The sequence below is a fragment of the Lissotriton helveticus genome, chromosome 11, assembly GCF_964261635.1.
Source record: "Lissotriton helveticus chromosome 11, aLisHel1.1, whole genome shotgun sequence".
Taxonomy (NCBI): Eukaryota; Metazoa; Chordata; class Amphibia; order Caudata; family Salamandridae; genus Lissotriton; species Lissotriton helveticus.
Window position 1 is genome coordinate 927,004,687 of NC_136072.1, and position 24,284 is coordinate 927,028,970.

The following is a 24,284-nucleotide window of genomic DNA, read 5'->3' on the forward strand; positions in this document are numbered from 1 at the left end:
CAGAGTTGCAGAGTGGGACCCATGGTTAGCGTAGGCACCTCGGCAAGAATTATCGAGTCCGCGGACATTGACCCAAGACCCTGCCGCGTCGGGAATCGAACCCTGGTCCCGAGCCGATCTCTGCTTCAGGGTCTGCCGCTTCTAACCAGTGAGCCACACTTCTCCACTTCTCCACCATATTGTCCAGTTTGGAACATGCTATAGATTATAGGCTCTTCATATAAACATCACCTGCCATTCACTGCTGACTATGTATGTATACATTAGTTAAAGGTGGTTAAAGGTGGAGGGAGAGGGGTGAGAAGGAAGAAGAGAAAACACAGGAGGAGGGAGAGGAGAGAGAGGGAAGAAGAGAGGCAATGGTAGTTGGGGGAGGGGTGAGAGGGAAGGAGGTAGACAAAAGGAGGAGAGAGGTGGGATAGAAAAAAGATGGGACATAGGTGAGATTGAGGAGAGAGAGAGGGAAAAAAGCAGAAATGGAAGGGGAAAAGAGAGGGAGTAACAAAGGGAGGGCCCGACAGGTAAGTGGGTATAGAGGCAAAAGGAGGATCTGTGATAGGGAGGATGAAAAGGAGGAGGAAGAGGCTGAAAAGAGGTTAGAAAAGAGATGAAATAGGGTGGTGGGAGGCAAGAGGAAGACCGAGACAATAGGAAGATAAGAAATATGGCAGAGGAAGGAGGAAATGGGAGGTACTGAAGCAAAGCGATCAAAGTGGCTGGGATGAAAGAAGAAAGGCAGAAGAGACAAGAGGTAGAAGATCGAAGGTAGGGAGGATCAAGAGATTGAGATGAAAGAAGAGGGAAAATGAGAAAAAGTGAGAGTGAAGAGAGGAGGATGGTGTGTATAATGAGAAGCGTAGGGTAGGCAGTGAAACTGTAGAGGAAGGAGATAACAACGGGATAGAGGAAGAAATGAATAGCAAGGAAATGATAGAGAGAGAAGGTATCAAGAGTTACCTGGTCTATAACTACAACTAAAGGATGGATACAGTCCTCTTTTGGACAGCAGCTTAAAGGCTTGGTTTAGAGGTAGGTGGCAATCAAGTATTCATAAATTCATGGGGGAAGTGCTAATTCCAGGTTTTTCTCAGGCTGCCCTTGTTGCCAGGTGTGATGTCAAGCTCAGCTGCTCTCAGCTGCCCCTGTGTGTGACAATTCTTAGCAGAATGAGATGCAATCAGGAAGGCTCCCAGATTCATCCTGGGTATAAACTGTATGCGTTTCACCGGACACAAGCTGTTGTACCTGGGAGCTCTGAAATGCCAGTGTATTTATCATCTTTATCAAACAGTTTCAGGATATCAGCCCTGCCAAGTGCTATGCATCAGTTAGTCTAACACTTTATGATTATTTTTCTTTATATAACTGAAGCATTAGAGATTGCCACGCAAGTTGCCTGATCCTGGGTACTTGATAGGAGTGTAAAAGACCAGTGCACCAGGTTTCACTACGCTTATTAACTCACACACAACAGAGGAGCACTGTCTGGGGCTGCAAACACCTTCTAGATGCGTGTGTGAGGCAACAGATTGCAAAGATCCAACTAACTTGTACCAGTACAGCAGGGCTACCCCTTAGGTGATATAGGGATTACAAAATTGTTATTTGACAGCAGAACTGTCTTCCAGTTTACATAACTCAGCCATGGCCAATGTGTGGAGTGGATCGCTGAAAAGCAAAGTGTCGCCTCCTGCCACACCCCTCTCAACCTGCACACCTGCCCACACCTAACCATCACCCCTGGCTGCTATCCTGCCACATCCTGCTCTCCCTGTCACCCCTCTACCTGTACCTGCTGAGCCCAGCATTTCCAAGATGCTAGGAGTAAGTCTCCAGATGTCTTGTTTCAGGGAGGGCCTCCCAATATTGGGTGAGGGGTCGGTCCTACCAGTAGTCACTGCAATGGGGCAAAGAGCTGAGGCCAAGTGTGGGGAAGTGAACTGGGCCACTTGGGACTAACCGCTGGAGCACAAGTGGTAGCCACTGGCCACGCCTATATAAATGCAATTATAATACAACATCAGGGTTTAGCAAGGGGCCTTGGGATCTGGCCTGCTGACTGTTAGGCACAAGGTACATAGTGCGAGGTGGGTGGACTGGGGGATCAACAGAGGTGAAGGAGGAAGACAGGGATCGGCAAAACTCGTATGGGTTAAAGGAGGATGACAGGGTGCGGTAAGCGATATTCAGTTAAAGCACATTTGTAACTCCAGCAGAGTGAGAGAGAGTTCATACTGCAGGCTGCACTCACTTTGCTTTGAGGCGAACGGCAATTTGTACAGGCCACCTCGTTGTGGCCTCAACTACTCCGCCTTGATTCTGAGGCTAAGCAGCTGCATGGAGAGACTGGTTTGCACCGCTCCTTTTTGCTGAATAACTCCAGCGCAGCGGCCCGCCGCAGGAGGATCACTCACACCACCGGTGCCCCTGATGCAGTGGGTCGGCTCCCTCCGATGCTGGTCGATCAAAATTTTATTAATGTAAATTACCGCGCCGCAATGTGGTGCAAGCCTGGCAAACTTTACTTATTAGTTCCAGCCGCTGGTGCCACTGCAGGCTTGCAGTAGGACACATGTGCCACAAAACTCGTCCTGACCTCCTGACTCTGATGCACAGATAGAATGAATGTAACAAATATGCTGCGCCACGGCCGGTGGTGAATCCAAGTATTCGTGTTACATTCTAACAGAGTAGCAGCCACAGCTGCAGACTCTGAGCTGGACCCCGGGAGCAGAGCACAATGCCACTCCCCCCTCCAACTTTAGTTTCAGTACTGCTCAGTGGTGCAAGGTTACTAGCGCTCCTGCTTGACAGCTCAGGGGGCACTTTTATGCGTGACTAGGCATTTCATTGCAGTGATGCTGACCACCACAATGAAATGCGTTAGTCTAACGCCTGATGCGTGATACTTGGCAGGACTGCCTTCTTTTCGTGACTTTTAGTTCAGTGTGGAGGGGGCCCACATCTATTTGGGATCGAGCTGCAGGGTTACTGGTTCTGTTGTGACCGCATATGTGTGCCCATGCACACAGTGTTCAGCAGTGACGTCAGAGTGCGGCCATTTCAGAGTCTGGTGCGTGGTGCACAGTTCACTCTGTGATGTCAAGTGACATTTCTCGCGGCCATTACAGTTACTGAGTAGCCATTTGGTAGTCTGTTCACACTGCTGCAAGGAAAGGCATTTTGTACGACGACCACAATTGCTGTGGGATATGGAATAAACCTCTATTTAATTCTAAGAGATTTTACAGGGAAAGCTGTGGTCATTAAGGTGCTCTTTTCCGAGCCTGGGGAAGCCTGAACTGTTTCATACTTAAGCATATTTAATGCTTTAACAAGTAAAGCATTTTCCTTATCTTACATCCCTCGCTTTTCTTGTTCAACATAATTTGATTTAATATTAGGGTCAGATGTATCAAGCCTTTAAACGGTCGCAAATGGGCCAATTCTGCGCACGGTAAAAAGCCTTTTGGGATGTATCATCCCAGAAGGCATTTGCAAAATAGGGAATCACCATTTTTGCAATTACCTATATTGCAGATGCATTTAGGGAATCGCAAATTCCTGGAAAAATGCGAATTTTGCATTTTTTTAAGTGCCATGTGGTGCACACACATGTGTATATGTAGTGAGTGGACAAGTGCACACCGTTCTTCTGTATTTTACGAAGTTTAATCAATATTTAAATTTTTGGCGTGCAGATCGTCAACATGGGCTGCCCAAGTGCCAATCCAGTCTTTTTCTCCAGTGTGATAGAAACATAAATCATCCGTAGCAGTATAATGTGTTAACCCAATGCAGTTCCTGCACTTTTTTGGCCCTTTCTCAGGGGTTCACTGCAAACGTTAAAAACATTAATATTAGATCCATGATTCCAGTTCAATATGTGCAAAATATACAGTCAAAAGAAAATCAGCAATTTATCCCATGTATTTCAACCCTCCCCAAACCTGACGTTTTCCCTCTAATCGCGCTATCGTGCGTGCAACATGTCCTTAGAAAAGCCTCCCCCCATTATCATAGGGCCCCCACTACATGTTAACCATGCTAGAGTTCAACTCTCAACAAGGTTAGTCAATGCCCTTAACAAACAAGCTACATAAACATTCTCCGTACCTTCTTTGTGCAACAGAATACTCTCTTTCCATGTACTTTCTACTCCTTCCAAAAAATAACAACTGCTCACCTTTACCATTACCTGTTTTTTAAAAATGTAAAGTGCTTTGCGTCCGGCGCTGGAAGCATAACTTCGTTCTAGCTCACGTTCTATCGGCACACATATGTGCGCCACATGTGCACACTTACCTTTTTTGGGGCTGCATCAGGGTTGCCTTTTGGCCCCCTAGCACCCTTGTAATTGCATTCGCAATTTGCGATTACCAATTTGGTATATCGCAAATTGCGAATGTCTTCCCATTCATTCCTATAAGCCTCTAGGGAAGGCATTCCTTAATATATAATTGCAATTTGCGATTCGCTATTAAGGAATATTTAGGAATCGCAATTTTTTTGCGAAACCTACATACATTGCCTTTTGCGATTCCATAAAATCGAATCAGTCAAATTCACTAATATGGACTCGAAAAACTCAGGGGCATATTATCAAGGGGCTTTATCTCCGCTTTTTTGGCTTTAAAAGCCAAGAAAGCGGAGATAAAATTATCTCCCTATTACCAAGCTGTCGCTAACACCAGTTAGCGACAGCTAATAGGAGATAGTGACCATCTTGGGCCCCGCTTTGCATGTCAGTGATATTTATCACTAATGACATGCAAAGTGGGCGTGCCAAGATGTTAGCGACTGAAAACAGTCGCTAACATCGCTATCTCCTATTACCAACTTTTGGAGATATTCGCGCTAAGCGCGAATATCTCCAAAAGCTAACACTTGCCCAGGAGCAGTTCTTAGCCATGTTATCCAATGGGAGGTGGATAACATGGCTAAGAGCATTTGCTCGATAATGCATGAATATCGCTGACTTTTCAGCGATATTCATGCATTGCGGCCGTTTTTTATCGCATTTGCGATAAACCTTGCTAATAGCAAGGTTTATCTGCGATAAAAATCGCCGATTTGCGGCGATAATGTTTGTCTCTAAATAAGTTAGAGACAAAAATTATCTCTATTGGTTGGAAATATGCCCCTCAATTTTGATACATCTACATTTGGCCCTTAGATTCTTCTCGATGCACATCCTCAGAATAGTCAATTGAAGAATACACTTACTTTTTGGACAACACCGCCATCTTCTGGTCTATTTTAACTGTGATCAGCACACTAGTTTTGAGTTCAGTGTTTGAATATATATGCAGCTGGTCACGAATACACTTTTAATATTTTATTTGGATGATTTTTTTTGCACCTGCTCATAAGTTTTTGGGAAACAATTTTTGATTTTCCCTCAATTTCCTAGTGATTCATTTTTTGCGGAGCATTCACTGTTACTTCTTCAGCACCAGTTATTGAAAAAAAAATCTTTGGGATCTTTGTGTGTCACAAATTACTCATACAGCACCAGTAATCAACTTATATTGTGGGGCAAAGATTTAACGGGGATATACTCACCTCTTGTTTTTATGTTATGGTGTATCACTGATTCTCTATTTATTCCTTACTGCTGCATTTAATATTTATTTATTTATTTTATTGTTAATAAAAGCATGCAGCCTGTCAGTCCAGCTCCACCTTTTCACGATAGCCCAGGTGAGCCACCAGTGACTTGGAGGAACTGGTTTGATGTATTCCAGACATATTTAAGGGCCATTGGTGCTGCAAGGTTCCGTGCAGAAAGGAAAACATATTTACTACTACACTCCCTGGAGTTTGAGCGACGTGCAATATTTAAACATCTCCCAGACATTGAAGTTTCAGAGGAAGAACAAGGGATGAGTTCATTGAGGCTGCAAAATAATTTGAAAAAAGATTTAATGTTCACCCTAGTATTGTTGTTCTGCATCACAAATTTCTGATGAGGAAACAACACAGTGGCAAAAGTGTAGATATATACCTGTCAGCACTTAGGAGGTTGGTTGCTGATTGTAAGTTTGAGAATTTTACTGATCAACTTGACCAAGATCAATTCATTTGCCACTCCACAAACATGGCTATCCAACAGAAACGTCTATCCCTCAGCAATCCTACTCTGGATGAAAAATTGCGAATTGTGAAAAGCATAGAAACATCCCAGTTATCCATTAAACAATTTGATGAAAAGAAGAATGAGGTGCTAGGAAATATTCGCATGAGAAGTAAAGTGCCAACGAAGGAGACTACAACACATAAGAACAATTCAAGTTCTGGATCTGAAAAAGATTTCATTAAGCAGTGAAATATGTATTTTAGGTGTGGGAACGTCCCACATTTCCAGTGTGGTAAAAAATGTCCTGCTAAAAATGTTGTGTGTAGGAAATGTAGCAAGAGAGGCCAATTTGCAAAAATGTCAGAGTCAAAACAATGTATTTTAGAAGGAACAATGTAGTAGCTAACCGAGGTGACAACGAGTGTGATGTGCAGTTAGAAAAATTGCATGAAGACTTACAGGACATGGTGATGGCTGTGGGAGATGATGTATGCACTGGTGATTCAGCAGAGTGTTGATGTTTTGGTGGGTGACAGGTTAGTTACGTTTTTAGTCGATTCAGGAGCCAGAATATCAATGTTAACCCAGGAAATGTTCAATGAATTGTGGCCTGGTAAAAGTCTTGAACCTTCAGACCATGCACTGGTCTCTTATGAAGGGAGGCGTATTGAGTTATCCGGATAGTTTGAAGATATTCTGGTTTTCAAGAACAGAAGAATTGTAAAGGAATGGAAAGGTCTATGTGGCTGTAAAGGGGTTGTGTATCTTAGGATGGTTCCACCAAGGTATTTTCAAAATGGCGTTAAGAACAGGTGTCCGTTGTGGGGGAAAGCAGTGCCTCAAACATCACGTTAAGGATGGGCCATTGCTAATTAGACACAAATTGCAGAATGTTCCATTTTCCATAAGGGAGGACCTAGAAAAAGAGATTGTTAAGGTGCGTGATTGCGGAATAATTGAACCTGTTGAGTCATCGCTGTGGTTATCACCCCTTATTGTGGCCAGGAAGAAAAGTGGGCAATTGAGAGTTTACGTGGATTTGTGTAGTCTCAACAAGTCAATTTGGGTCGACTTACATTTCCTCCCAAAAATTACAGACCTTCTGGCTTTGTTGGCGGCTGAGACATGGTTTTCTAAGCTCGACTTAGCATCCTTCTATCATCAGGTGGTTTTAGAACCAAAGTCTAGGCACTTTACTGCCTTCGTGTCCCCCATTGGTACTTTCCATTACCGTAGGTTGCCGTTTGGAATAGCCTCCGCAGCATCCGTGTTCCAGAGGATTCTGTACCAGTTACTCAAGGATGTTAAGGGGGTTGTCGCATTCCAGGATGACGTGCTGATTTTTGCAGCAACCAGGGTAGAACATAAATCCATTCTTTTTTTTATTTTTTTCTAATAAACCTTTATTAGTACAGAAAGGATATACAAAGCAGGGCCTACAACCGATCCGGCCGGCCACGATACGATAAAGCAGTCAAAGAATCCAAATGAAAAGTCACAGAATCAGACGTAAAGAGGTGCGTTCAATACAATCGTAAAAAGGGGGGGGGAGGTAAGAGGATCTAGACGGCCAGCAATCAGGAGAAAAATAAGGTTAATTTTATATTATAGCAATAAGGCGTATGACCGGCTCAGCGACAACAAAGAAGCATCCGGATTCCCAAAACAGATCATTAGCAACAAAAGGATAAAGGGCAGCAATGCCGAAGTGTCAGCACTGTAGACATCGGTATAAAAACAGATGTGGTGACCACAAATCAGTATGCAAGTAGTAACAACTTTGCATTCCCACCACCCAATAGCACATTGGATACAGAACAGGGGGGCCGGAATAGCGACATCAACAAAACTAGCCCGTCATACTAACCTTGGGAGAGAAGGAAAAGGGGAGGAGGGGAGGGGGGAGAGGAAAGAGAAAAGGGAAGGAAAACACTGACTAAAAGAGAAGAATGCCGCGCTGAAACAGGCGCCCCGTAGCGAGGAACATATAAAAGAACAGGAATATTAGCAGCGAAGAGGGCATGGGAGTCGCAATGGACAGCAGCAGAACTATAAAAGAAGAGCAGCGATGTTACAGACCCCACTCTAATCATACCACAGAAAGGCAAGGACAGACGCGGCACTCTCATAAAGATACACAAAAGGGCCATAGAACTGAGAAAAATAAAACATCAAAGAAGACCCAACCCACCCATCCCACCCAGCACCCCTGCAGAAGGCTACGGCCTACCCTCCAAACAGCGCGCCTGTCGCCCTAAACCAGAACCCGAAATGTAGTAGAGACAAGAGAGAAAAGGAAGGAAAAGACAAAAAGAAGATATGAAAACAAGGTAGTAAATAGGAGGGAGGAGCATGAGGGCAGAAATAAATACGGTCGGCCACAGCCCTCCGCCCAACCATACAATCATAATACGTGTGCACCAGAACGGCACGAACTCGAGCGCCACAGAACTTACAGAGGGGTCTCCCATAGCACTATGGATATGAGCCACTTCGTCACGAATCCGTATACCAATAATCCAACGGGAGCCGTGCATCTTACCCCAATCCCTTCTTCACCACAATTACCACCCACCAAATAACAGTGTGAAGTGAGCAACACGATGCGAGGCAAGCACACAAATGAAAAAAATTACAAGAAAGACGCAGGTCAGAGAGGTCAATCAATAAGCAAGTGAACAAAAGGTCAAATAGGCAGTTCAAATGTCTCAGCAACAGCAATAGGGGCAGTAAAAGACAAGAGTTCAGTCCCGCAGATCGAAAAGGCGGGGGTGTGCTAGCAAAATAGAAACAAGACCTCATCAAGGCAGAAACAAGCATCAGTCCGCCATTTTTCTCAGGCACCCGGGGATGATCGGGCCTTCGCATGACATCCAAGTCCCCAATTTCCAGACATCGAAGAGCAGGAGGTTCCAAAGCCATCGGCCTGTAAATCCGTCGATGGACAGTAGCAGCATCCTTCGGAGCCACCGAGGGGGGCGAGGCAATGGCATCACCAAGGCAAGAGGGGACCATGAAGAAGCGTCCACCCAAGATGGCGGCGGATCGCAACGAGTCTCCAGGAGCACCGGGGGCCAAGGTCGCGTGCAAAGATCGCAAAGCATCAAGAACGTCGCCAATCGTAGGCTCGCGCCCACATGACCATGCTCCCGTGCAATCCAGCAACCGGAGACCGCCATCAAGAGGAAATCCACATCTCAGGTCATCGGCAGCCATTTTGTAGAATCAGCCCCCTCACTTCTCTCCGCCACTCCCGGAGCAGTCCACAAATGTAGGACTTTACAGATGTCCGGGGGGTCCCAGTAACGGTCGCTTCGGTGCAGAAAGGAGAGCTGCCCGAGGCGGAGGGTCGCCCATACGAGAGCTGGCGCTCCTCAACGGTAGAGCCCGAGCGCGAGGGTCCAGGGTCGATGGACGGAGCAGCGGCGGGGGGACCCCTTCACACGGTCAGTCCATGCAGCATCGCGCCCCGCACCAGCCTCACGGCCGCCAAGGTAGGCCCGGTTCATGGTCACCGGGAAGTTCTCACAGTGGCTCTCTCCAGTGGTGCAGTCTCTCGGCCGGGGCAGACGGGTACCGCAACGCCGGGCCGGATCCAATAGGCGATGCCCCAGTCCCAGCTCTACGAAGGCCCCGGTCCCCTCGGGGGGCACAGCTCCGGAACCACTGCAAGCCGGAGCCTCCAGGTCAAACGGTGAGTGAGAGCGAAATGTTGCGTTTCTATTTCTTCGAAAATATGTCGTCTCTGGGCAGGATATGCAGCAGGATATGTGAGTCAGGACAGAGGGCTGACGGAGCCGAGCTATAAGGCGACCATTTCGCTCGCGAGCTTGGCTCCTCCCTCCATAAATCCATTCTTAATCAGATATTGTCCATCATTCAAGAGAAAGGTGTTGTACTGAAAATAGAGAAATGTGAGATAGAGAAAACAAGGGTTGAGTATCTGGGCCATATTATCTCTGAGGATGGTATTGAACCAAGACCAGGTTTAGCCAATGCCATCATGGAGGCATGACCTCTGGGTGATAAAACTGGGTTGAAGTTGTTTGTGGACATTTGTGAGTTTTACTACCATTTTATTACGGATTATGCAGCTCATACAAAACCCTTGACTAAGCTCCTGAAGAAGAATGTATCTTTCAAGTGGAATGCCAATTGCCAAGAGTCATTTGAATGGGTAAAAAAATAGTTGGCGAGTTCACAGATTTTGAAGCCATTCAATCCCGATCTCAAGTGTTGTGTTACTGTTGATGTATGCAAATTAAGGTCTGGGGCAGTACTAAGCCAAATTGATGGTAAATAGAGAATACTGTTATGCTTGAAGAGTTCTGAGATAGGCAGAAACTCATTATTCTACTATTGTAAAGTAGCTCCTTGCCTGTTGGTGGGTGGTACAAATGTTCAAACCTTACATTTGGGGTACAAAGTTTTTGGTTTGTACTGATCATTAACCCCTGGTTGACATATTGTTGACAATTGCAAGATTGACCACAAAACTGTTACAGTATTATTTCGAATTATCACATATTCGAGGTGACAAAAATGTTCAAGCTGATTTCTTGTCTAGATTTCCTTGCACTGAAGATGGCATGAACAAAGGAGACGAAGGGGTGGATGATCATTGCTTGATTGCTGCCGTGGATTTGGAAGAGTTTTGTGCGGTGTTCGAGGAGGAGTGGAAAAAGGAAATGAATTTCGATGAAGTGAAGTGACCAAAAAAGTTATATTGTATGTGAGTAGTGGTTGGCCAGTTGAGAAATCCCTAGAGATTCCATGTCAACCTTATTGGAAGATTCGTGACGAACACATTGTCAAAGACAGTCTTCAATTGAGAGGTCACAGTTTGGTACCACCAGAAAGGGTGAGGCGTAAATTGATACTGATGGCCATGAGGGACATTTGGGAAAGACCTTGACGAAAAGCAGATTTAGACAGAATTTGTGGTGGCCATCCATGGACAATGAGATTTATTGTGTTGTGGGGGAATGAGATTTGTGTGCTTGGGCCGAGAAGAACATTGTTTTGAGGGAGCCACCCTTGCAGCCAATAGAGTGCCCTTCCAGAGCTTGGGGAAAAGTTGGCATAGATTTGGTTAGTCCATTTATTCTAAGTGGCCAGAAGTCAAGTTTGTGATAGAACCAAGTGCAAAGACGGTCATAGAATAGCTAAAGGAAATATTTCTTAGAGAAGGTTTCCCCAAATTCATGATTTCAGACGAAGAATTGCAATTTGTGAATGGAGAGGTGGATTCTTTCCTCAAAGCAGGTGATATTAAGCACCTTAAGAATTCACTTTATCATACCCAATCTAATGGTTAAGTGGAACGAAGGAATAAAGTATTGTCCGAGTGCATTCAATGGGCGATTGCTAACAAGTGTGTTGTTATGAATGCAGTTTGTTCCATGCTGTGGTTTTATCGTACAAGTGTGCATTGTTCTACGCAAGTTTCCCCTTTTGAACTATTGAGAGGAAGGAAACCAGCCACCAAATTTTGTCCCAACTGGATAAGCAGGTGGGTGAAGGTTGGGGTTCAACAGGATAAACAGGATGCTAGGGTCAAGAAAAATGTTGCCACTGTTAAGAGCAAACAAAAGAAATTGTTTGATGAGTGCAACCTCATAAGTAAAGTGACAGTGAATGTGGGAGATTTAGTTTGCATCAAAAAAGGTTAGCATGTCAAAAAAGGATGTGAAAGGTTCAGTGACCCAGTCATTGTGGATAACGTGTGTGGAAACGCAATCAGGGTCAATGGGTCAAACTGGTGGAATTTGGAAAGGGTTGTCAAATACAGTTTTACGTCTGACCAAGAGAGAAGTTTTGATAAACAAGAGAGACGTGATAAATCAAGTTTGTCAGATGAAGCATCTGTTCCTATGAGAAGGTCTGCTCCATGAACAGATCCTAGGCCCATGGTCCGCAGAAGCAACCGATCCAGATGTCTTCCTCTTAGGTATAGGCCCATGGTCCGCAGAAGCAACCGATCCAGATGTCTTCCTCTTAGGTACATAAATTAAACTAGGAATATTTTATCATTGGTCTTTCCTTTATATTGTTCTTAACTGTGGTTAAGGATCTTCCTTCAAGAGTTGTGTGTCCCAGCAAGGAAATATAGTTTGTTCTTTCTAGTCAAGAATTGAGATTATTGTTTCTTTGTATTTTTTTATTTAAGGATTCTGTACTAGTCTTTCAGCAGCATTTGGTACAAATTGTTATTGCATGAAGTGATGTAAGTTGTTAAGTTTCTAGTCTGTACAATGTAGTTAGAATTGGCTTTGTTATTGTTTGGAGGGGAAAGGTAATGTGATGCTCAGACGTACCAGTTTTGGTAATGTCTGAATACAGAATGTTCTAGTGACTGACATAGAATGTTTAGACAATGGAATTGAGGTTCGTATTACTGGTGGTGACAGTTGGTGTGTGGATTAAGGCAGTCACAACATGCCTTGTGGCTCCTGAGGATTACACCTACCTCTTCCTTCCAGCGTGGTGTTTCTCTTCATTTGTTTCACCACACCTTTGTTGGTGACAACCAGGAGCAACCAGAAGCTGCCAGGGACTCTAATACCGCTCTGTGAAATGTATTATAGGCAATAGGTCCAAAAACAGACTTCTTAAGTTGTCTTGGGCGAGACCTAAAAAGAGATGCAACCTTTATTCAACCACTTGTTGGACTGTAGTTGGACAAAGACTTTGATCCTGCTTTGACCCTCATCTGCTCAGGTAGCTTTACCCTAACCACCTACCTCAACTTTATCTTGCATTCCATTCACGCTCTTCTTCTCATCATAACTTTAAGACTTTTGATATTCACAGAAGGCATTTAGGAGTCCTAAAGTTAGGAGTCCTAACTTCTGTGAATACCGAAATGAGTAAGTGCCTTCTATGAATATCAAAATGAGTAAGTGCCGTCTGTGAATACCAAAATGGTAGTAAGTTTAGGATTTTGTCTTAAGTTAGTTCTGTGAATTGGGCCCTAGGTGTCCACTTAAAATGAATAGAAGAGGCATGTGATCCATACACAATGTAAACCTCTTGCTCTTGCTTATAGTTTTAAAACGTGTTCACTGTCCACACGTCAAGTCCAATCACTGAGTAAGCTTTCTCTACTTCACCTATGATACAAATGGTACTGTGAATTCTCTCATAACATACATTATATTTGGTTTGAAGTTCCATGCATAAAATGGCTCCACAAAGCAAAATTCAGCCAGTAAGCCACTCAGGCTGCAGGGGTAATCCTTTTCAGGATGCTCTTGCTCTCGCCCACTGAAGTGGCATACTTCATCATCGGGTCAAGCTCCACAATGGTTGTCGAGGTAGAGTGACCAACCGTCCTTAAATTTCACGGGCCGTCCGGTACTTTGGTTTGATATCTATAATGCGTCCGTAATTTGGGGTCCCCAAATTACGAATCCCTTACAAACATCATACTAAAATCAAATTGCGGAATTTCAGGAAGGTATGCTGTTTCCCTTCGAGAGGCCCCATGAGTTTAAAAGTTTCCACTCAGGGCCTCTTGCACTTATCATTTAATCTGTAGATTGAGGTTGCATGCAGCAGAACATCCTGTACCTCGTAAAGACTGTGGACTGGCCCACTGTCATTCTGAGACTGCAGACGATTATCAAAGCTGCGCGCATACCAAAAAACTGTAAAGTGCAAGATTGTCTCAACCTTATATAAACATATTTTGAATTGTACTTATTTTGGTTATTTATTTATCTATATACTATTGTGTGATCTCCTCTGATATGTCTGTAAAATGTATGTTTTGTCCCAATTTTTTTTCCGGAATTTTGACCTTCTGTCCTGAATTTATTTCCTGAATTTTGACCCTTTGTCCTGAATTTTTACACTGACCGTCCTGGATTCGCGCCCTTGCCAGTTGGTCACCCTATGTCGAGGGCATGAGTTACAGTTACTTGTATTAACTATAACTGGTGAATTTAAGTGGTTTTTAGAGTTTAAAATGTTACATTTCACACAACTAAAAATAATTGTAACCTCTTTTTATCAGTGGAAGTCTGAGTTAAAAAAACAGTAAAGTCTGATCTCATTACCAGACCTAACTATAATGTTACTTTACCCTCTGAATAATTAAAATGTTACATTTCACACAACTAAAAAATAATTTTAACCTTTTTTTATCAGTGGCATTCTGAGTTAAAAAAAAGTAAAGTAAGATCTCATTACCAGACCTAACTATAACGTTACTTTAATCTCTGAATTATTTTCAGTGAATATCTAAGGTTTTTTAATGTAAAGTAAAAATATAAATGAATGTCATTTTAAGCAAGCCAGACTTACTCGCTTTAACAAAGCATCAGAACTTCAAAATCTAAATAGCTGGCCTATTGCTTTTAGCAAGTAGACAGCCCATATTAAGCAGACCTATTGAATTTTTCAAACTCATAACAGTAATTTATCATTACCCATATTCCAAAGTAATTTTTATAAATATAAACATGGCAATGCATTCAAATTATTGTTACCTGAACATTTAGAAATAAAGCGTTTTTATTTCAAACATCTCTAAATGTGTGTCTAAGTCTTTCTTTAACATTCTTCAGGCCACAAAATGCAGTTAAGAACTGATCAAAAGATGTCCCCACACTCCAGCTGAAGATCATATGGCTCCAGCTGAGAGCTTTTTTAAACTAACGGTATGCTTTCCTGAGGTCATGGATGAAATGACCATGGAGACTTACAGTTTATTTTTTTTAAACTTTCCTGGGGAGCTGCTGTGCTCTGTGCAACCCCCCACAATACTTTTCAAAATTGTAGGTGGTGCTCCATACAGACTCTCCTTGGAGCACAACAACAACCATAATAACAATTTAAAAAGCCCATGCATGGCATTATGGGGCACTCCCGAGAGGGAGCAGTGAATAAGTTATTAGCAGCCTTGCCAATTTGGTAATGAAGCAACAAAGCTGATTTTCTGTTTTATTATGTACTTGGGTGCCAAGTCACACCCATGGCACCCACAGCCCACAGAAGGCAGCACAGGGATCCCACTCCCGCGCTGCCCACGTCTTTTTTAAAAAGAATGTCATTTTTTCAAAGTGGGTGCTCTGATCCCACCTGAGAGCTCGAAGCAATGCAAGGCATTTGGAAGCACGGAGGGAGGCCCATAGCTGTCGTGGCCCTGCGGGCTTCCCTGCCAGCACCTATCCTGGGCGCTGGCAGGAGCCACTGTGCTGCTTTAGTCCGGCATGGCGGGTGCAGCTTTTATTTTTGCTCCCACCAGGCAGGAGCAAAGCTATATTCCTTTCCCAGGAGAATGCAGGCAGGAGCCAAGATTATATTCTATCTTACACTCTCGGGCAGAAAACAAGTCAGTGTGCCAGAGCATGGGGCCCATGAACACTGGCTCTCTTTGGGTACATGACAATAGAGTCCATAGCGCCCTTCTGTGTCTCAGGGAGGGGGCCACATGCCCCCTCCTCAAAGTAACTACATTGGTCCCAGGGGATGGGGTCCTTTGGGTTTTCAATGGCTCAGAGAAATGGTGAGCCGCACGCCTCCTGGACCAAACTAAATACATCAGCCCTGGAAAAGGAACCCCTGGGCCCTTTTAATGGCTGCTGGGGTTGGGGATGGGGTTTCTGAAGCCTTCTAATGGCTCAGGGAGGAGGGCTGCATGCCCCTCTCAAAAATAAGCATTCAGCCCCAGGGGGATGTGTTCCCTGGGGCCTTCTAATGGCTTGTGGAAGGACACTGCACACCCCCTACCCAAAAAATAAGCTAGCACCAACCCTCTGGGCCCCAGGGATTTATTTCATAAGGATGAGAGGCTGATATTTTTTGGGGAAAAATTTACAGTGGTTCTGCGGATCCTTTGTGAATTCAGGGTGCCAGGAACAAAATGTACCTTTTGGCACTGTGGGGGAGGGGGAAGCTACCCTGCTACCCTATTTGTATTTTTAACCTTTTTGCAGGACAGGGCACTGAGTCTCCAAGTCTAAAAATGGTTGCCACAACATATTCGTTGATGTTGTGGCAGCCAATCAGATTTTATATTTTGATCTGTCAGGTCGCGGATCCACCATGGCATGAAATATGGATACATTTTGAACCTCAATTTCTCAAAAATGACTGAACGGATTTACACCAAAAAGCACAAATTCTGGATCAAGATTTAGCTTTTGCCCACATTTGGTGTAATTCTGTTAAGCTATTTCAGCTGTAGCTGTGCCTAGTTTTCATTTGAGAAATTGCACAGCAAAAACATGTTTTGGGTTGCCCCATTTTCTCGCCCACAACTGGACGATTCACTCCAAAACTTTCCAGGAAGGAGCTGAGGTGAATGAGACTTGTCTTTGAAAAGTTTTGTGACGATTCATCAAATGGCACCAAAGTTAAAAGCAACCTAAAATATATGTGTACATATTCACGGCCGAGGATTGGGATAGTTATGTATGGTAATAAAATCTTACCTTATGATAGAAATCCTTACAAATTCACTGATAACCAAAGGTTAAAGTGATATTATGGTTATGTGAATATTTCACTAAAACTTTATTTTAACCTGAAAAAACTGAAATTCACCAGTTATAGTTAACTGAAGTAACTATAACTCAGTCCCTCATGCCCTAGCAACGCACTGCTTAATACTGCACATATTGTATCACTCTTGACATGTTCTAAGACAGAATCGATATCATCACTGTAACATCTGAAATGACATAATTGGTGACAACACTGTGCATGGCAGGGGTGTGAGTTATAGTTACTATAACTGGTGAATCTCTATGTTTATTTTATTTGAAAGCGTAACTTTTTAACTGACATTTTCAACTTACCATAACATCACTTTAATCTTTGTTTTTTTCAGAATATATATATATATATATATATATATATATATATATCTCAAACAACAAGAGTTTGCCTGCAATGAGAGGCCCTCAACAGGTAAGTGTTCATTAAGCTTTTCATTTGATGGGCGAAGACAGGCAAAGCAGCGTGATGCCGCACAGTGATTTAAAAGTCCATCCGACGCGTTTCATGCCTGGAAGGCACTTCTTCTTAGGATCTGGGCTTTCCATCAGCTCAATGCTTGCGGCGGTATTACAGCTCCACATTTATCGTATCCATACCCCGCCCGGAGTGGGCGTGGCCACCCGCGTGGCCTGTTGGTCTCTGTGGTGCCATCAGTGAAACTACAGTGAGTCGCCCAGCATTTCACTTTTCTAAAATAACTTCCCAAGTGGGTTGTGAAGGCAATTGCGTCACTTTTCAGGCCGTTAACATCTTCCATCGGCCAGTACCTGTTCCTGATGTCGAAACGCCAGTTGACGTCTCGACAGGACTGCACCAAGGCACAGCGGGGCTCTTCTCGCGGCTCAGGCGGTGCCGCTTCACATCAAACAACAAGAGTTTGCCTGCAATGAGAGGCCCTCAACAGGTAAGTGTTCATTAAGCTTTTTGTTTGATGGGCGAAGACAGGCAAAGCAGCGTGATGCCGCACAGTGATTTAAAAGTCCATCCGACGCGTTTCGTGCCTGGAAGGTACTTCTTCTTAGGATCTGGGCTTTCCATCATCTCAATGCTTGCGGCGGTATTACACCTCCGCATTTATCGTATCCATACCCAGCCCGGAGTGGGCGTGGCCACCCGCGTGGCCTGTTGGTCTCTATGGTGCCATCAGTGAAACTACAGTGAGTCGCCGAGCATTTCACTTTTCTAAAATAACTTCCCAAGTGGGTTGTGAAGGCAATTCCGTCACTTTTCAAGCCGTTAACATCTTCCATCGGCCAGTACCTGTTCCTGATGTCGAAACGCCAGTTGACGTCTCGACAGGACTGCACCAAGGCACAGCAGGGCTCTTCTCGCGGCTCAGGTGGTGCCACTTCACATCAAACAACAAGAGTTTGCCTGCAATGAGAGGCCCTAAACAGGTAAGTGTTCATTAAGCTTTTTATTTGATGGGCGAAGACAGGCAAAGCAGCGTGATGCCGCACAGTGATATAAAAGTCCATCCGACTCGTTTCGAGCCTGGAAGGTACTTCTTCTTAGGATCTGGGCTTTCCATCAGCTCAATGCTTGCGGCGGTATTTCAGCTCCACATTTATCGTATCCATACCCCGCCCGGAGTGGGCGTGGCCACCCGCGTGGCCTGTTGGTCTCTGTGGTGCCATCAGTGAAACTACAGTGAGTCGCCGAGCAATTCACTTTTCTAAAATAAGTTCCCAAGTGGGTTGTGAAGGCAATTCCGTCGCTTTGCAAGCCGTTAACATCTTCCATCGGCCAGTACCTGTTCCTGATGTCGAAACGCCAGTTGACGTCTCGACAGGACTGCACCAAGGCACAGCGGGGCTCTTCTCGCGGCTCAGGCGGTGCCGCTTCACATCAAACAACAAGAGTTTGCCTGCAATGAGAGGCCCTCAACAGGTAAGTGTTCATTAAGCTTTTTATTTGATGGGCGAAGACAGGCAAAGCAGCGTGATGCTGCACAGTGATTTAAAAGTCCATCCTACGCGTTTCGTGCCTGGAAGGCACTTCTTCTTAGGCTCTGGGCTTTCCATCAGCTCAATGCTTGCAACGGTATTACAGCTCCACATTTATCGTATCCATACCCCGCCCGGTATGATAAATGTGGAGCTAAATAAATGTGTCTGCTGATTGTGGGAAGGTGATATACATGACGAACGGCGAGAGGTGTCATCGCAACCCACTGGGGATTTCATTTCTACATTAGACAGCAAGTGCGTGGCAACTCACTAGAGTAAGACAGGAGGCACTGCAATTACCACAAGGCCACGCGAGTGGCCACGCCCAACTGGGCGGGAATTAGAATAATTAAATTGGTGCCCCAAAGACTTCCACGACACTCATCTGCTACTTGCTTGCAGCCCATGAAGAAGTACGGACAGTACGAAACGCGTCGGCAGCAACTACTTTGTGCGAGGCAGTTGAGCTGTTTTGAACATTGTTTCCTGCAATAAATTGATAGCGAAAAGAAACTGACTTTTGGTGGCTCCCTTACAGCAGGCAACTAGTGTTGATATATATATATGTATATATATATATTCACTGAAAAAACCATAGGTTATAGACCATATATAGTTAGGAATTAGCATTTACAAAACCTTGAAAATTCACTGAAAAAATCATAGGCTATAGACCATATATAGTTAGGAATTAGCATTTAAAAAACCTTATTTTACTCACACAAAACCATTGAAATTCCATATATAGTTAGTTGCACTAACTATATATCGCGCACCCGCAATCCACTGCTGATCATGTCACATATTACATCATTCATGACATGGTCAGTGACATCACTGATGACATCTCAAATGACATCACTGGTTCAAACCACCGATCCTTTCCTTTGCCCTTTTACCGGAACTTTGGACTGCCTCCCCCTCTTTTACATTTTCTAGAGAAAACAAAACATTAACCACTACATTAGCATAGCAGTTGACACCAGAACTGTTTTCAAATTGAAAACCAACAACATCTTCAACAGAATCCTTTTTGTTTCTGCTGTGACCCTGCTACAGCACAGGCATTGTCCCCAGCAGTAATTCTGCAATGCCGGTAAGTATAGCTGTGGTGCCTACTGGACTCACTCACCCCCGCGGCGCCCCACGCCGTTATTTGCTGGGCGGCAACTTACTAGACATCACCTTCGTGACATCCAGATTTCAGCGCTTTCTGCTGCCTTGGAACTATTCGCACAACAGACCGCTACTGACAATCCACCCCCCGGGACGCCCCACGCCGGATACCCAAATCAGTGCGCCACCCAGGCAACATCTTCTGAATTTTCATAATTTGAAAGAACTAGTAACATGTCCTCATCAGGAATTTCCTCATGAAAAGTCTGCAATGATGATTCTTGTAACTCTATGGTCTCCAAACATTCGATAAATTCGCCATCAAGAGATTGATCAAAAAAATCATTCAAGTCATCTCCTCCTTGTGAGAATATTTCATTATTGGTGCTGTCAATTTCAATAAATGTATTGGATAATTCAAAAGAAATTGCCACGGTCTCTTCGTTGTTTAAATGTTTTTACTGTTTTTGTTTTGTTGTATATATTTATAAGTTATTAAAGTTTTATAATCCTACTACTTTGTTGGAGTGCTATATATTTTTAATATGACACATAATTGTAAAAACTTTGATGTACAAAGAGTCATCCCTGGAATCTTCCGCTTCAGGCTCGGTCCCCTCCCCAATCACAATACAGGATGGTTTTCAGATAGTAGGAACACGTGTGGTGTGACGGATCTCATCGGGTGTGGGCCTTGATCTACTATAACTCCTTTGAAGAGGGGTGATTCTTTACAGCTGGGGCCATAAACTACATCTGCAGGGCTAGCTGATAGCCTGGACAATCGGACACAGAGGAAGAGGAGTGTCAGAGGGTGCGGTAGTGAATAGGGCGAAAGGGAGGTGTCGGGCGGGCACAGAGTGTGATTCTCAGGGAAGAGCAGCGCAGATGGGGGGAGGTTTATTGCCCATGCATAAGACAGAGAGCGGGGGTGACCAGTGCCTGGGGAAGATGCTTGCGAGGGTGGGGAGCCATGCTACGAATCGACAGCGTGCAGAGAGTGGGTCTGGTCAAGGCATCTAAAATGGCTGCCGTGCACGACAAAAGTGTGGCATTTCAAAAAAGGCAAGATGGCGCAGACAATGTTTTTCAACACTTCCTCATTTCCTTCGAATCGAACGTTAACAGACGTTGGTGCATATTACCAAAGTTAAGCGATATTTATCGCTAACGATGCTTAGCAACGAATTTTTTACCGCTAAGCATCGTCAGAAATTATCGAAGATAAACCTTGCTATTATCAAGGTTTATCGCAAATGCGATAAAAAACGGCCGCAATGCATGAATATCGCTAAAAAGTCAGCGATATTCATGCATTACCGAGCTAATGCTCTTAGCCATGTTATCCACCTCCCATTGGATAACATGGCTAAGAACTGCTCAGGGCAGGTGTTAGTTTTTGGAGATATTCGTGCTTAGCGCGAATATCTCCAAAAGTTGGTAATAGGAGATAGATATCTTGCATGTTGTAATGCAAGTTATTGTGGTATATGGAACTCATACCATAATCTCTCAGGAAAGCAGAAACTGATCCTTTTGGGACCGCCTGAGAAGGCCTAGGAGGTGAGGGGTACTCTACTTTGCCCCCTTTTCACGTTCCGAACTATTTTTTTTTACTCTCTTCTGTAATTACACAAAATGGCAGCGATAAGATGCATCAGAGACAGACAGTGAGAGAAAGGAGGCCGGAGATGAAGAAGAGATGTCAAATACACATTGGAGATAATATAGTGGGAGAATTTATTTATTTATTTATTTTAAAAATTTATAAAGCGCAGCGTATACCCGTGGGTGTCTTGGCGCTGTAACTTTGCTGAAAATCCCAGATTGAGAAGGGAAGTAAATATGAGTAAACTTACCATGTAACATAAAAATGTTGCACTCTATACTATAAGTCTCATTTTATACTACAATCACTTCGCTACAACCTCATAAATTAAAAATAAAAATGAATAATGTCAAACAATTTTTGATTTCTAAATATAAATTTATTCTTCTGAATTTTCAAAATTTGAAAGAACTAGTAACATGTCCTCATCAGGAATTTCCTCTTCAATCATCTCATCTGGAATCTCCTCATGAAAAGTCTGCAATGATGATTCTTGTAACTCTATGGTCTCCAAACATTCGATAAATTCGCCATCAACAGATTGATCAAAAAAATCATTCAAGTCATCTCCTCCTTGTGACAATATTTCATTATTGGTGCTCTCAATTTCAATAAATGTAGTGGATAATTCAAAAGAAATTGCCACGGTCTCTTCATTGTGAGCCATTTTATTTTGAAATTGCTTGCTGTAAATTGCAGAAAAAAATAATCACTTTCATTTATCGTTTTTAGTAATACATAATATAAAACTAACTTTATCAAGTATTTAGTATAACAGAAGGACTGTAAATAAATAACAGAAAACATTTTTCAAATTATCTTCAAGTGTACAACATAGTTCCCCTTACAAATTAACAACTCACCTTTTTAAAAGTAGGAGAAGTGTTAGTACTGTGTAAATCAAACACCAGCAATTGACCACCAAAAATTCCTCACAAATGTACCTCAGACAGTAGTATCACAAAATGGCTGTGGTTTCCTCTCATTTTAGATATATACATAACCAATTAACTTTCATCACACACAAATACAAAACCAAAGTAACATTTTAATTGGGTCTAAATTTCAACACTTTCAAATGTGTTTTCCCCATGCAATTTTCCATAGGACATTTAGATACGTCTACAGCCTGAATGGCTGAACGGAATTACACCAAACTTGGCAAAATGGTACATCAAACCTAAGAGGTCAGGGAGGATCTACTATGCCCCCTTATGGTCATTTGCCCCTTCGCTTTGGCCTCCTCTTGTCTCTCGATCCTACCGAGAGACAAGATGGCGGCCGCTACGGACTGTTTGGAATGTTTACAGACGCCGGAGAACCAATCAGCTTCGCAAAGCTCCGTAACGCGAAAAGTACGCGAAGCGGAGCGCTGTTACAGATATATATCTTTTTTTGAACGTTAATTTCTCAAAATCCACTGGAGCACATATATTGAGACCTAGCAAAGGCACATCGGGCTACCAGTCCCTACAATTTTGCCAAGTTTCGTGCAAATCCATTCAGCCGTTCGATTATGATTATTTTTTTTTTTTTTGCCCCGCGGGGCCCTTTTAAAACCTCCACAACAAACCTAGGGGGTCAGGGAGGATCTACTATGCCCCCTTATGGTCATTTGCCCCTTCGCTTTGGCCTCCTCTTGTCTCTCGATCCTACCGAGAGACAAGATGGCGGCCGCTACGGACTGTTTGGAATGTTTACAGACGCCGGAGAACCAATCAGCTTCGCTTCACAAAGCTCCGTAACGCGAAAAGTACGCGAACTGGAGCGCTGCCTGGTCCGCTGTTACAGATATATATCTTTTTTTGAACGTTAATTTCTCAAAATCCACTGGAGCACATATATTGAGACCTAGCAAAGGCACATCGGGCTACCAGTCCCTACAATTTTGCCAAGTTTCGTGCAAATCTATTCAGCCGTTCGGGCTAAAAGTGAGGCCAACCGCCCTATGGAAAACTCAATGTTAAAAACACGTTTTGGGACCCCCCTTTTTTCTCGGCCCCCCCTTGACGAACCCCCCCCCAAATTTTCAGGGGCTGCTCAGAAACAAAATGTTCCATTTTCCTGAAAATTTCAGCCAATTCCGTCCACAAACGCCAAAGTTATTAGACATAGAATTTTCAAAAATCCCATAGAGAAAAAATCCTAACTATATATACCTACTGGCGACCGCCAGTAGGTAATATATATATATATATACATATATATATATATATATATATATATATATATTTATCCATATACACACACACACACCTGCCCTGTTGTGATCCCCTGTGCCTCATTACCAAGTAATGTGCCCAAATATTCTGCCTGGCAAGTTCTGTTTCTTTTGGTTCGACACAGCCTGTAAATCTTCTTTTTTATCAGAATGACTCTCAAATGGCCTCTCTTGGATTGAAGGAGCAAATCCTACCCCACAGATTCAGAGCCGACATCCGTCAATATATTACTCCAACTTCCACTATGTCAGAAGGCCCCAAGCCTGAGGTTTGCACAGCTTCAAGCCGGTGTGTCTGATTCCAGTTGAATAGCAAGTTTAGAGAGCCGCTCTCCCAGTGTATGATTGGCTATGTCCTCTTGCCATACTGCAAATGGAGACCAGATTCTCAGATGCTTTGTGTATTGTAGCACTGTCACCCAAAGAGCAGGCACACAGGCTTGTGGTTCAGAACCAGACCATGGGCCAGATGTACGACCCGCTAATCAGAGAGTAGCAAATTGTGTTGCATTTGCGACTCGCAATTTGCAACTCGCTAATTGGGATGCACAACAGTGTCTGAGACACGGTTTGCAATTCCCATTGGGGTCGCAAATTGCATGCCTCATGCATATTAATGCAATTTGCAACCCCATCGGGAATGGCTGCCACAGCCAGGGATGGTGGCCTGCTGGGGTCAGCAGACCTCCATGTCTGAGATAGGTTTTAAATAAAGCAGTTTTTTTTTAATGTAGCCCGTTTTCTTTAAAGGAAAACATGCTGCATTGAAAATATATAAATTAAACGTTTCAGTAAAATTTTGAA